Source organism: Eubalaena glacialis, chromosome 6, assembly GCF_028564815.1.
Source record: "Eubalaena glacialis isolate mEubGla1 chromosome 6, mEubGla1.1.hap2.+ XY, whole genome shotgun sequence".
In the NCBI taxonomy this organism is placed as follows: domain Eukaryota; kingdom Metazoa; phylum Chordata; class Mammalia; order Artiodactyla; family Balaenidae; genus Eubalaena; species Eubalaena glacialis.
In genome coordinates this window covers 3,762,012-3,772,996 of record NC_083721.1, presented here as the reverse complement: position 1 = coordinate 3,772,996, position 10,985 = coordinate 3,762,012, and positions in this window count along the sequence as shown.

The window sequence follows — 10,985 nt, the reverse complement described above, 5'->3', positions numbered from 1 at the left end:
TTGTGTTGTGTTTTTAAACTTTAGCCACTCTGGAGGGCAACTTCAGTGACCTTTCAAAGCCCCCAACATCATATTCTATTTTGTTTCCATCCATCTTTGAAGGCTTGTTCAATTTTATCCAGATCATTAGATCCGGAGCCGGTTCCCCAAAACTGTGTAGAGCCTGAAATTTGTCTTTTCTGCCTCCGAGACCCCCGGCTGGCCCTGCTCTGTTGCTGGGCACAGGGAATTGGGCTTGTCACCTCTCCCACAGTGTCCAGGAAAGGGGCAGGGCCCAGGGGGTCACATCACCACGTGAATGAGTTTGTCATCGGCTTACCTCTCTCAGGAGGAGAGCGGCCAGTGCTTTGGGCAGATCTTTGTTAATTCTCCGTTTGACACAGAAGGAAACTGAGGCCCAGGTGGCAGAGCTGCTGGGCAGCCCCACAAAGGCTCCAGCTTAGCTGATTTCAGATCCCGGCTTCTCCCACAGGACCATGCAGCCTCCACCAGCTATTCTTGTACGTCCTCTGGCCTTGAAGCCCCCTGGGTTGGGGTCTTTACAGAGAACTCCACCTCCCACTATCACTCGGCCTTCAACACCCCTCCAGGCAGAGTGGTAACAAGCTGCAGAAGATGTCGGAGAGGTGCCCAGGGCTACTCTTGACCTTGGTGAGCGAAGTCCAGGCAGAAGACCCCCGTGGCTGGTGTGTGGGCTGGTGACTTGGGTTCAGGGGAAGAACACTTTCTGTGTTGACTTTGGCCCCAGCTGGCCCCGGGGCCCTTGTTGCGTTCTTTGTGGCTCTGGCGTGAATGCGATGGTGCTATGGGGACAGAGTCTGGGAACATCTCAGCCCACAGGGCCCACCCAGGCAGCAGTGCAGGCCGTGATGCCCAGCAGGCATGGTCCCTTTCCCAGGCCCAGGGTGGAGCTCTCCTTCCCGAAAGCCAGAGTGGCCCCAGAGGATGTCTTTGGTCCCTGGATGTTCTTAGGTGACCCAAGTTCAGATTGTCATTCTGTTGCTGTTCTTTCTCCCCAAAGCTCCCTCCTACTCGGTGACAAACCCACTTCTCCTTTCAGGGACTTTCCTGTGGATCAGTGTCTAACACTGCTGCCCCGGGCAAGGGCTCAGCCCATCCGAGCAGCACGGGGCCTGCCTGCAATGCTCCAGCTCGGAGGACCTTACATGGCCTGCAGTCTGCTTGAATGCTCCCAGTGTCGGGGAGCTCATTCCCATTCCAGGCAGCCATCTGCCCAGCTCTAACCATGAGAAATCTCTGCCTGAACTGAGCCGAAACCCACCTGGGGATAACCTCCAGCCATTGTCCCTTGTCTTAATATTTGGCTTTCTACCAAACAAATACGTGCTGCTTCTCCATGACAGATGTCGAAACATTTGACATTAGCCATCATGCCTGCCTTCGGTCTTTACTGGGGGAACTATTTCCACATGTGGGCACCACACCTGTTCTGCCCACACCTGACCCCCTCCCTAGTGAGTCCATATTCCATCAGTCTTTTCTTCTCCTGCAGAGATGTCAGTTAAATAGTGGTGGGCCCTATGCATCCAGGAAGATCTGGATTCCAGCTGGTGTTGGCTAGAGGGAAGACAGGCCGGGACTGGGGGTCCAGGGTGAAGTGGGCCCGGCCTGGCCGTGCCCTTGCCCCGCACCATGTGGGTGGAATGATTGCCGGGGGGCAGGCGTTGTGAGCCTGGGCCTGCAGGAGGATGCCTGAGAGCTCAGAATGGGGGGAGGACGCCCAAGAAAGAGTAGAGTGAGATTTTAGTGTCTGCCTCACAGCCCTGCCCTGGGCATCCCAGAGCCGTCCTGGAACAGGATGGAACAACCCAGAATGTAGCTGGGGCAGGATGTCTCCCTGCTCGGGACCTTCTGTCTGGGGAACGCAGGGAGCAGGGCCATGGGGGCTGACACCCCATGGAAGGGGCCTCTCTCCACACCACTGCCTCTCCTTAGCCTCTGGGGTTTCGGGTCACTGGACTGTGGGTGGGTCTCACTCGGGTTCCTCCCCACCGACAGAGATAAGGCCCAAGGGCAAAGTCACAGGTGTCCCTGCTGGAGCTCCAAGCACATGACTGCAAGTCCAAGGCCAGGGCTGGACTCACTAACCCAGGGCAGTAGGGGCAGCAACGCGGGGAACAGAGCGAACGTGAAGGAAGGTGGCCCTGACCCCGACGCCGCAGCTGTCTCTCTGGGCCTTTTCTCCCTCCTCCCTCCCTCCTTCCCTCCCTTGCACTCTTCCTTCTGTCCTTCCATTCTTCTAAAAAAGAGTATTTCCAAGAGGATAAATAGGATGATCAAAAGGCCATTTTATTTCTATTTTATAAAAATTGGGAAAAGGAGAATTCAAAATTATTGTGCATTGCTGGGTTTCAGCTCTGCAGGGCCCAGGGGGTGTGGCAGGGCCCCTCAGTAGACAGAGGGATGTGAGGGTCCTTCATGGTTGTCGGTCCGGTTTAAACCCCTTTGCCTGTGCACGGCCAGACCTGTCCCGGTGGGTCCTGCACCCCCTACCTGGCCACTCTGCCTCTCTCAGGCGCTTAGTGACACAATGCCGTTCTTCTCCTGGCTCGTAGGCCAGGGGAGAGGAGATACCTCAGCCTGGAAGCAGAGTCAGAGCTTGATTTCGGAATCCTTTCCTCCATCCTCTGCTCCCATCACTGCCTGACCAACGGTTTCTTTGTCTAATTTTCTCAGAATAGTTTGTGAAACCTTGAGGGCAAACCACTTAAAAATTCTGCACCAGTTCTGTGTCCAGAGGCATCATCTATTGTGAGCAAAGGTATCTCAGCAGGAAAATCATTCCCTTCCTCGTGGTTTGCCTCTGAGCAAGCATGAAAACAGGCATCTACATGGACATATATACACTACCAAATGTAAAACCAATAGCTGGTGGGAAGCAGCCACACAGCACAGGGAGATCAGGTCGGTGTTTTGTGACCACCTAGAGGGGTGGGATAGGGAGGGTGGGAGGGAGACGCAAGAGGGAGGAGATATGGGGATATATGTATATGTATAGCTGATTCACTTTGTTATACAGCAGAAACTAACACACCAGCAAGCAAAGATGCAGGGTGGGACCTGCCTGAGTCCTGTGGGAGCCTTTAATCCCTTTCATTTGTAATAGTGTCCTGGGCTGCTGCAACAACTGAGCACAAAGTTTGTGGCTTAAAACAACAGAAATGTATTGTCTTGCAGCGTGGAGGCCAAAAGCCTGAAATCAAGGTGTCAGCAGGGCTGCACTCCCTCTGCAGGCTCGCGGCAAGAATTCACCTGCCTCTTCCAGGTCCTGCGTTGCTACCGTCCTTGGTGTTCCTGGGCCTGGAGATGTATCACTCCAATCTCTGTCTCCTTTGGGTGTCCTCTTCTGTCTCTTAGAAGGACAGGCTCATTGGATTCAGGGGCCACCCTGATCCAGCATGACCTCGTTCTCTGTCTTTACCTTAATTCCATCTGCAAAGATCCTATTTCCAAAAGAGCCACATTCTGAGGTTCTGAGTGGACACGAATTTTTTTGGGGGGGACACTGGTCTACCCACTACATCTACCACCCTTGCTTGTCATCTTTGCTTTCTCAGGTGCCCCCCACTTGCTCTTTTCCCTTCCAACACTGTTGAGATCCAAGAGACGGTTGCCCCCCAAACACTGCACGTATCATTTCTCCCTAATTTGTTCAGCAGGCTCCCTGGGTGTCATGCTGGAAACGCTGCGTTGTCTGTTTCCTTCTGGGATGGAAAACTGCTCTCTACGACCCCACCAGTCAGCGAGACATTCCAGGCCAGTCTTTCCGTTTGGGCTTTCTCATCTGTCTGTCTCTTATTTATACAAGCCCCAAACCACCGAACGCTGTGGGGCAAACACTCATTCATTTACTCTGCAAATGCTGGGCTCGGAATTCCAGGCCCTCCCTCCCCCAGAAAAACCTCAGCAAAGCACTGGGACACTGGTGGACTTCCTTCACATACTTTGAGGTTTTCAGAAAGGGTATGTTTTTCTTAACATCACTTCCAGTGTATCTCTTAACAACAACAACAAGAAAACCTCCCAACTTTCGGAAAATAGAAAAGAAGTTACTCATCTGGAAGGAAGTTCCAGAACTTCCATTCCAGTTCCAGGGTGATTGTGCTGGCCTGGCTGTCCAGCCCTTAGGAAGGCATCATCCAGCCTCAGGGCTGAGTGTCCAGCAGAGATTTCTGCGTTATGCTGTGCGTCTCTTCCAGGTTCAAACACCAGTCAAGATTTTCCAGAGGGTCTTCTTTGTCCTATGGTGCAATGCTCAGAGTCTTTTCTTGGTCAGTGATTTGTGAAGTGGTCTGATTTAAAGGGAGCCTCCCCGCTCTGAGAATTTTAAACACGTAATAATATTAAATTTAGATATATTTCTAAGACCACACGCACGATTGGGCATCAGTTTCTCATCTGGGAAGGTCCTCCTCTCACTCTTGGACTCCTTCTCCAGGAAATAAGTGAAGAAACCTGCCAAAAATGATCTTTCCCCAATTTGTAACCTCTGTGGGAAAGGGGACCCAACCAGCCTGAGCCCGATCACCAGGATGCAGCATTTTCCTGAAGGTCTGAACACCAGAGTGGTCTGGATTACTCTGGGGGGCAAAGCTGTGGTTCTGCTAGAGTCTGTTGACCCGAAAATAAGGTGCCCTCAAGGCAGAGGGTGGGGGAAGCTGGCCATGGGGACCTCTGTTCCGTGTGCTTGTCTTGGTGATCCGCTAATGTGCATGTGGGCTAACCCAAGGCCATTCACTTAATAAGAACTTATTGAGCACCTACTGTATGCCAGGCACTGGGCTGGGTACCAGGAGGAGGTGGTCTTAGCCATGATCCCTCCCGTTGGTCTGTCCACCGTCCATCAGGAGAGGAGACCTTTATTCACATGGATATAAGGGACAAAGGGGCCAAAAACTTCAGAAGGAAGAGAGATGGGAGAGGGGCAGGGCAGGAGGTTACAAGGAGGAATTAGTATTTGAGCTGGTGCTGATTGGACCAATATCTGTTTCCTTGTTGGTCCAACCCTGACCTGATGGCCCTGCTGTCTTTCCCGAGCATCAGCCCCTCAAGCCAGGCCCCAATTGTGATGCCTGACCTTGACCTCCAGCCCCAGGCTGGCTTGGACCCTGGACCCATTTCCTGCTGCTCAGCTCAGCCTCTGTTTGTGCCTTGGTCCTGTGGTCCGTTCAGGGTCCCTCCTCATCCCAAGATGGCCCTGGGCATTGTCCTTTGGGGATCAGGAGTTTGTGGCCCAGGGCCAGCCCTGCCACCACTGGTGGACCTTCCTGAGGCCGGCCAGCTGACCCCTGCCCTGGTTCCCTGTCTGTGGCCTCCGTGTGCCCATGATCCATGCCGTCCTGGCTGCCACAGTGTCACCTGCTTGCCCTAACCCTGACCGACTACTGACGCGGCCAGGCTGAGCACCCACACCTGCACCACTAGTGGGGACAGCTTCCCCAGCACAGCCAGCTCCCATCGGGGCCACCTCCAGGCCAGGCCTTCACTGCCTGCCTGTCTGTCCCCAGACCACCAGTGGCAAGGAGTCTATGTGTCCAGTGGGTCTCACGCATGGACGTGACTGCAGCTGACATTGCACTGCCCTTTCCTGCCCAAGGTCATCTCAAGGTCACTCTTGGTCTCCACCTTCACGAGGGGCTAGCAGGCACAAGAGCCTTGATGAAAGGTTGGTCACATACTAGGGTCTCTAGCTCATAGGGCCACCCGTGAGGAGGTGCATTGTCCCTGCGTCTTCCAAGGCTGCTCAGAAAGTAGTGGTGACGGAGGGATGGAGCCGGATCCGTGGGGCCCGAAAGCCCAGGGCAAGCTCTTCCTCCTCTTCCTCCCCGGTGGCCAGTGGGTCCCTCTCGCTCCGTATCATGCTCCCCAGAGCTGAGTGCCTGTTCACGCCCAGCTGAAGCCACCCCCTCATGAAGGGAGCCTTGCCCTGCAGCTGTAAGCGTGGATGTGGTGCTCCTGGGTGTGACCCTGGTGGGGTGGATGGGGTGAGGTGCTGGAGCCCCAGCTGTCTCTGCAGGTTCACCAGCGCCAGCGTTTCCTTGTCACAGTGCTCTAGATTCGGCCTTCCAGGGCTTAACAGCCCTCATTATCTGACCCACATACCTCGGGCTGAAACTGACATCGACCTCCTGCGACTTGGCCCTGAGTGACACCGAGGCCCTGTCATCACATACCCCGTGGAGGTCAGCACCTTGCTCCCAGGTGGAGGCGACACCGGGATGCTTTCCCTGGCACTCTGCCTCAATACCCACTTCAAGAGAGGCACGGCCCTCGGATGCCACGCTGTCCTGGGCTGTGGCCTGAAAGATGGCATGATGTGATGAGCTGGGGCCGCATCTGGCCTCTCTCAGCCCCAGGGCCCTCCCCTCCACCAGTTCCTTGGAGGAACTGAGCTCCCGGCCCCAGAGCCTCAGCAGGCAGTGCCTCAACCTCCAGGTCTCAGCTTTCTCCACGGGCCCCGTTGTCAGGACATAATTAGTTGTGAAATTATATTTAATGTCAGACTTCTCCATTGTATTTTGTGTGATTTCTAGGGCCACTGTAACAAAGCACCACAAACTGGGGGGCTTAAAGCAACAGAAATTTGTTCTCTCACAGCCCAGGAGCCAGAAGTCCAGAATCTAGGAGTCGGCAGGGCTGTGTCCCCTTCTGCGGTGGCCAGCGGTCCCCAGTGTCCCTTGACCTGCAGCTGTCCCCAACCTCGGTCTCACTCATCACACGGCCTCTGTGAGTCTGTATCCAAATTTCCCTCCTCGGAAGACACCGAGCATATTGGATTTAGGGTCCACCCGAAGCCAGGATAACCTCATCATAACTAAATTACAACTGCAAAGACCTCTTTTCCCACGTACTGGGGGTAGGGCTTGAACATATCTTTTTTGGGGACACGATTTAACCCACAGCAGACTTGAGGGCTTTCTGGGTCCGGGTCAGCCCTGTCCACTGCTGAGTCCCCAGGTGGCCCTGGAAGGCACCACGGGGACGTGTGTGGAATGAATGGACGGACAGACAGAGAGCTGATTGCAAACAGCTTGCGGATGAAAAGGACGGACATCCCAGAGGAGTCTGATTTGTGCAGGCAAGCTCTCTCTCTCTTCCTCTCCTTTCTTTTATGTTTGATTCTTCTCAAATGTGAATTCTCAGTATCAAAGCCTCCCCTCCTCCTTTCTCACTTCCTGTTTCCTGCCCCTCCTTGGAGCTGTTTCAGAATCAGACCATCAGGACTGGACATGCCCACGGAAGCAAGAGCAGCAATGGCGCTTTCTCCTGGGCTCCGGCCCCGCACTTATCCCCAGCAGCTTCCTGTGTCACCTTGGAAACGGCTGGCTCTTGGTTGTGATGTGGACCCGCCTTGCTCCCTCGGAGGCCAGGCAACCCCTTCTCATGTCCTCTTGTTTCCACTTGTCTGCAGGCAAAATCCCACCCAGGGCGCCTCGTGAGACCCCTCAGGCTGTAGTCTTGGGGGCTTTCTCTTCCCGCAAGAGGCTCTGACCTCATCTCTGACCTCATCTCAGAAAACCAGCAAGACCCATAGTGCTGGGTGGCTACTGTCATCAACATTGTTGCTAGCTTCTTGATGCACTTAGTCAGCTAGGCCCACAGACTGCATGACTTAAACAACAGACATTTACTTTCTCACAGTTCTGGAGGCCGGAAGTCCACCATCAGGGTCCAGCAGGGTAGGCGTCTGGTGAGGGCTCTTCTTAGCTTGGAGACTGCTCCCTTCTTGCTGTGTCCTTGCGTGGCAGAAAGAGAGAGAGGGAGAGGGCTCTGGGGTCTCCTCTGATAACGGCACTAACCCTATCAGATCAGGGCCCCATCCTTTCAACCTCATTTAACCTTAATTATATACTTCCTTCCTTCAGATAGAGCCACAGTGGGCTTCAACCTGTGAATTTTGAGGAGAAAAACGTTCAGTCCACAACATGCACACCAGTTTTTTCAGGACGAATCTCCCTTTTCCTTGTGAAGCACAAAGAGAAATGCTGTCATGTACTACTGTCTGAGGCCATAACAGGCAGAGAGGGAGAGAGGGCTAGGTCTGGGCTGGAGCCCTGGATGCCCTGATGCTGTGTGCTGGGTGTTCTGATGCAGCTCTGCTAAGGCCCCAGTGCTGAACCCCAGGACTATCCATCAGGATAAAGGCCTCAGGACGAAAACAGCACTCTCTGGAAACCACTCACTGTAGGCAGTACAAGAAACAGACAATGTGAGAGAATTTCCAAGTGAAAGTGAGGGAAGATTTTCAAAGAAGCCAGGCAGGGCCAGTGCCGAGTGTGGACAACAAAGTGTGGGCCGCTAGTGAGCCGTCCCTGCAGGGGAATCACCCAGATGTGGCTGAGACAATACAGCCCAAGCCCGTGCACTGCTCCCTTGCACCAGAGGATGGAAAAGGTGCTTTCCTAGTGGGATGAAGGCGTTATAGACCCATTTGATCACGGTTGGCAGAGCAAGACTGTGGGCTGGGCTGTCAGCAGGAAATGCCCCGGGATGAGACTTATCAGTCACCTCTGGAGACATTTCCCGAAGCTGCAGAAAGCCCCCATGCCTGGAAGGCACAGAACCCGACTGTGTTACTTTAGGTTGATGCCTACACTTCCTGAAAGAATGAATGTACCTGTCGCTCACAGACCCCACGTGTATCAAATGTATCTCATTGTTGACCCCAAATAAACTCTGCTGGAAGAGGAGTGGGGCTCGTGGGGGTGAAGAAGAGGGGAGGTGGGCAGAGGGCAGGGGGTGGAGGGAAGAGTGCCAGCTGGGGGTTCAAAGGAAAGGTGGGTGAGGCTCCGCCTCTGGCGTGTGAGTGTCCTGGGGGGACTGGGGCGCCCTAAAACAACTGAACATTATTTTCTCACAGTCCTGGAGGCCAGAAGTCTGAAACCAAGGTGTCAGCTGCGTGGTTCCTTCTGGAGGCTCAGACAGAGACTCCTTCCCTGTCTCTTCCAGTTTCTGGTGCGGCCGCCAACGCTTGGCGTCCCTCAGCTTGTGGACGCATCACTCCAGTCTCTGTCTTGGTTACATCTGCAAAGACTCTATTTCCAAATAAAGTCAGATTCACAGGGACCGGGGTTTAGGACTTGGACGTATCTTTTGACATACCATTCAGCCCATTACACGTGGTCACCTTGTCCAAGGGCATCTCACTTCCGTTTCCTCGTTGGCAAACCACGCTGGGTCTGGACTGGACAAGAGGTTGTCCACCTTGCTGCCCCTTGAACGCCCCCCCACCCCCGCACCAGGTCCCTTAAAGAAAGAGGGTCCTGCCCCACCCCCAGAGGTCCTAAGCTGTTTCCTCAGCTAGGGTGGCGACTGGTATTTCTTAATGAAATTCCCAGTAGTCGACAAACTCATCCTGGTTTTCACGGGACTTCCCTGGGGTTCGCAGTGAAAGTCCCACATCCTGAGAAGTACCTCAACCCCGGCAAACCAGGACGGTTGGTTACTCCATCCCTAGGGCAGGCGGGGGTGAAAGCCACCGGAATTGACCCCTCTGAGGAGGGGCAGTGAGGCAGCCACCGGGGACGTCACCCCACCTGCCACTTGCTTGCTCCTTCCCTCTGCCTCAGTGATGGCTTTGCCCAAAGCAGAGGGTGTAGCACACCTGCCTCCAGGTGCTGCAGTTGAAGCTGGATGTCCATTTAGAGGCAGCCGGCGGGAGCAGAACCTGCTCTGGGCACAGGTGACCTGGTCCCTGGGCGGCCCCTCTCCCTATACCTCCTCACCTCCTAGAGTTTCGGGCCCCTCTTCTGTGTGTCTGTCACTGTGTGTGTGTCTGTATGTGCGCCTCTCTGTGTGCATGTCTGTGTGTCTGTGTATGTCTGTGTGCGTGTGCCCCGTTGGGAGGAATTTAGCTGCAAGGGAGGGGCTGATCCACACAGGACTGCGTCCTCAGAGGTTTAGAGAGATTTGGTGGGGGTGCTCAAGCTTTTGTGTGCCCCTGAGGGACCTGAGCCCCTGGGGACCCACCCTGAACAGCCTGAGAAGTTTGGGGCGAGGCTAGGAGGCGCCTGCGCTTCCCTTAAGCCCGTCCGCAGGATTCGGATGTGGGTGGTCCTCACTGTCCCCCGGGAAATGTGGCTTTAGGTAATCGGTGTGACAGAGGGCAGCCTGGACTGGGTCAGAAGCTGGGCCAGATTGCTTAGGGTGTCTTCCAAATACAACATTTTTACAACTTCATCATGGCCGTCCATCATGGCTAGTGTCCCTGGAAAGAACCCCTTAGAGACAGGGGCGCCTCCCCACCTCCAGCATGGCTTCACCAATTGGCAACGAGCAGAGCAGTCTCCAGACTCCACGCTGTCCCCGTCCAGAGCCCCCAAGTTCCCCTGTGCCCCACGGCAGTTCTCATCTCCATCCCCACACCTCTGCCACCCAAGCCTTTTCTTGCATCCTCCCCTGCCCAACCCCCTGCCGGGCCAGGTAAGGCAGGCCCCGCACGGCCCCTCCCGCCCGCCCCTCTTGGATGGTGGTCGCCAGGGCTGCCCATGGAGCAGGATTCCGGGCAGCAGGCTGTGAGCAAGGCTGCCCATGCCGTCCCTGGCCCAGACAATACCTGGAGCCCCGCAATGGCCCTGCACGTCTGTCCCTTGGGACACAATGCCACATCCCAGGATGGCGCTGGGCACGTATACATCCTGGCCTGCAGGGTAACGACAGATGTGATTTTGTAGAGGGGTCTGTTGACCCACTGTTCATAGGACCACAGAACTCAGAACCAGCGATGAGAAAGGCCCTTGGGAGGCCACCTAGTTCAATCTCGTCCTCTTCCAGAGGAGGAAGTGGGCAGAGACTGGCCCAGACTCTGTCACCACTGGCAGAGAGCATAGGTCGGGTCCGCGGAGACACCGGTTCCAGGGTCGGGGAGCTCAGCCTCATCCTGCGTGTTTGTGCGTGTGTGTGAGTGTGCAGATGTGTGTGTCTGTACGTACACATGCACATGTGAGCATCTGATTGTGCAAACC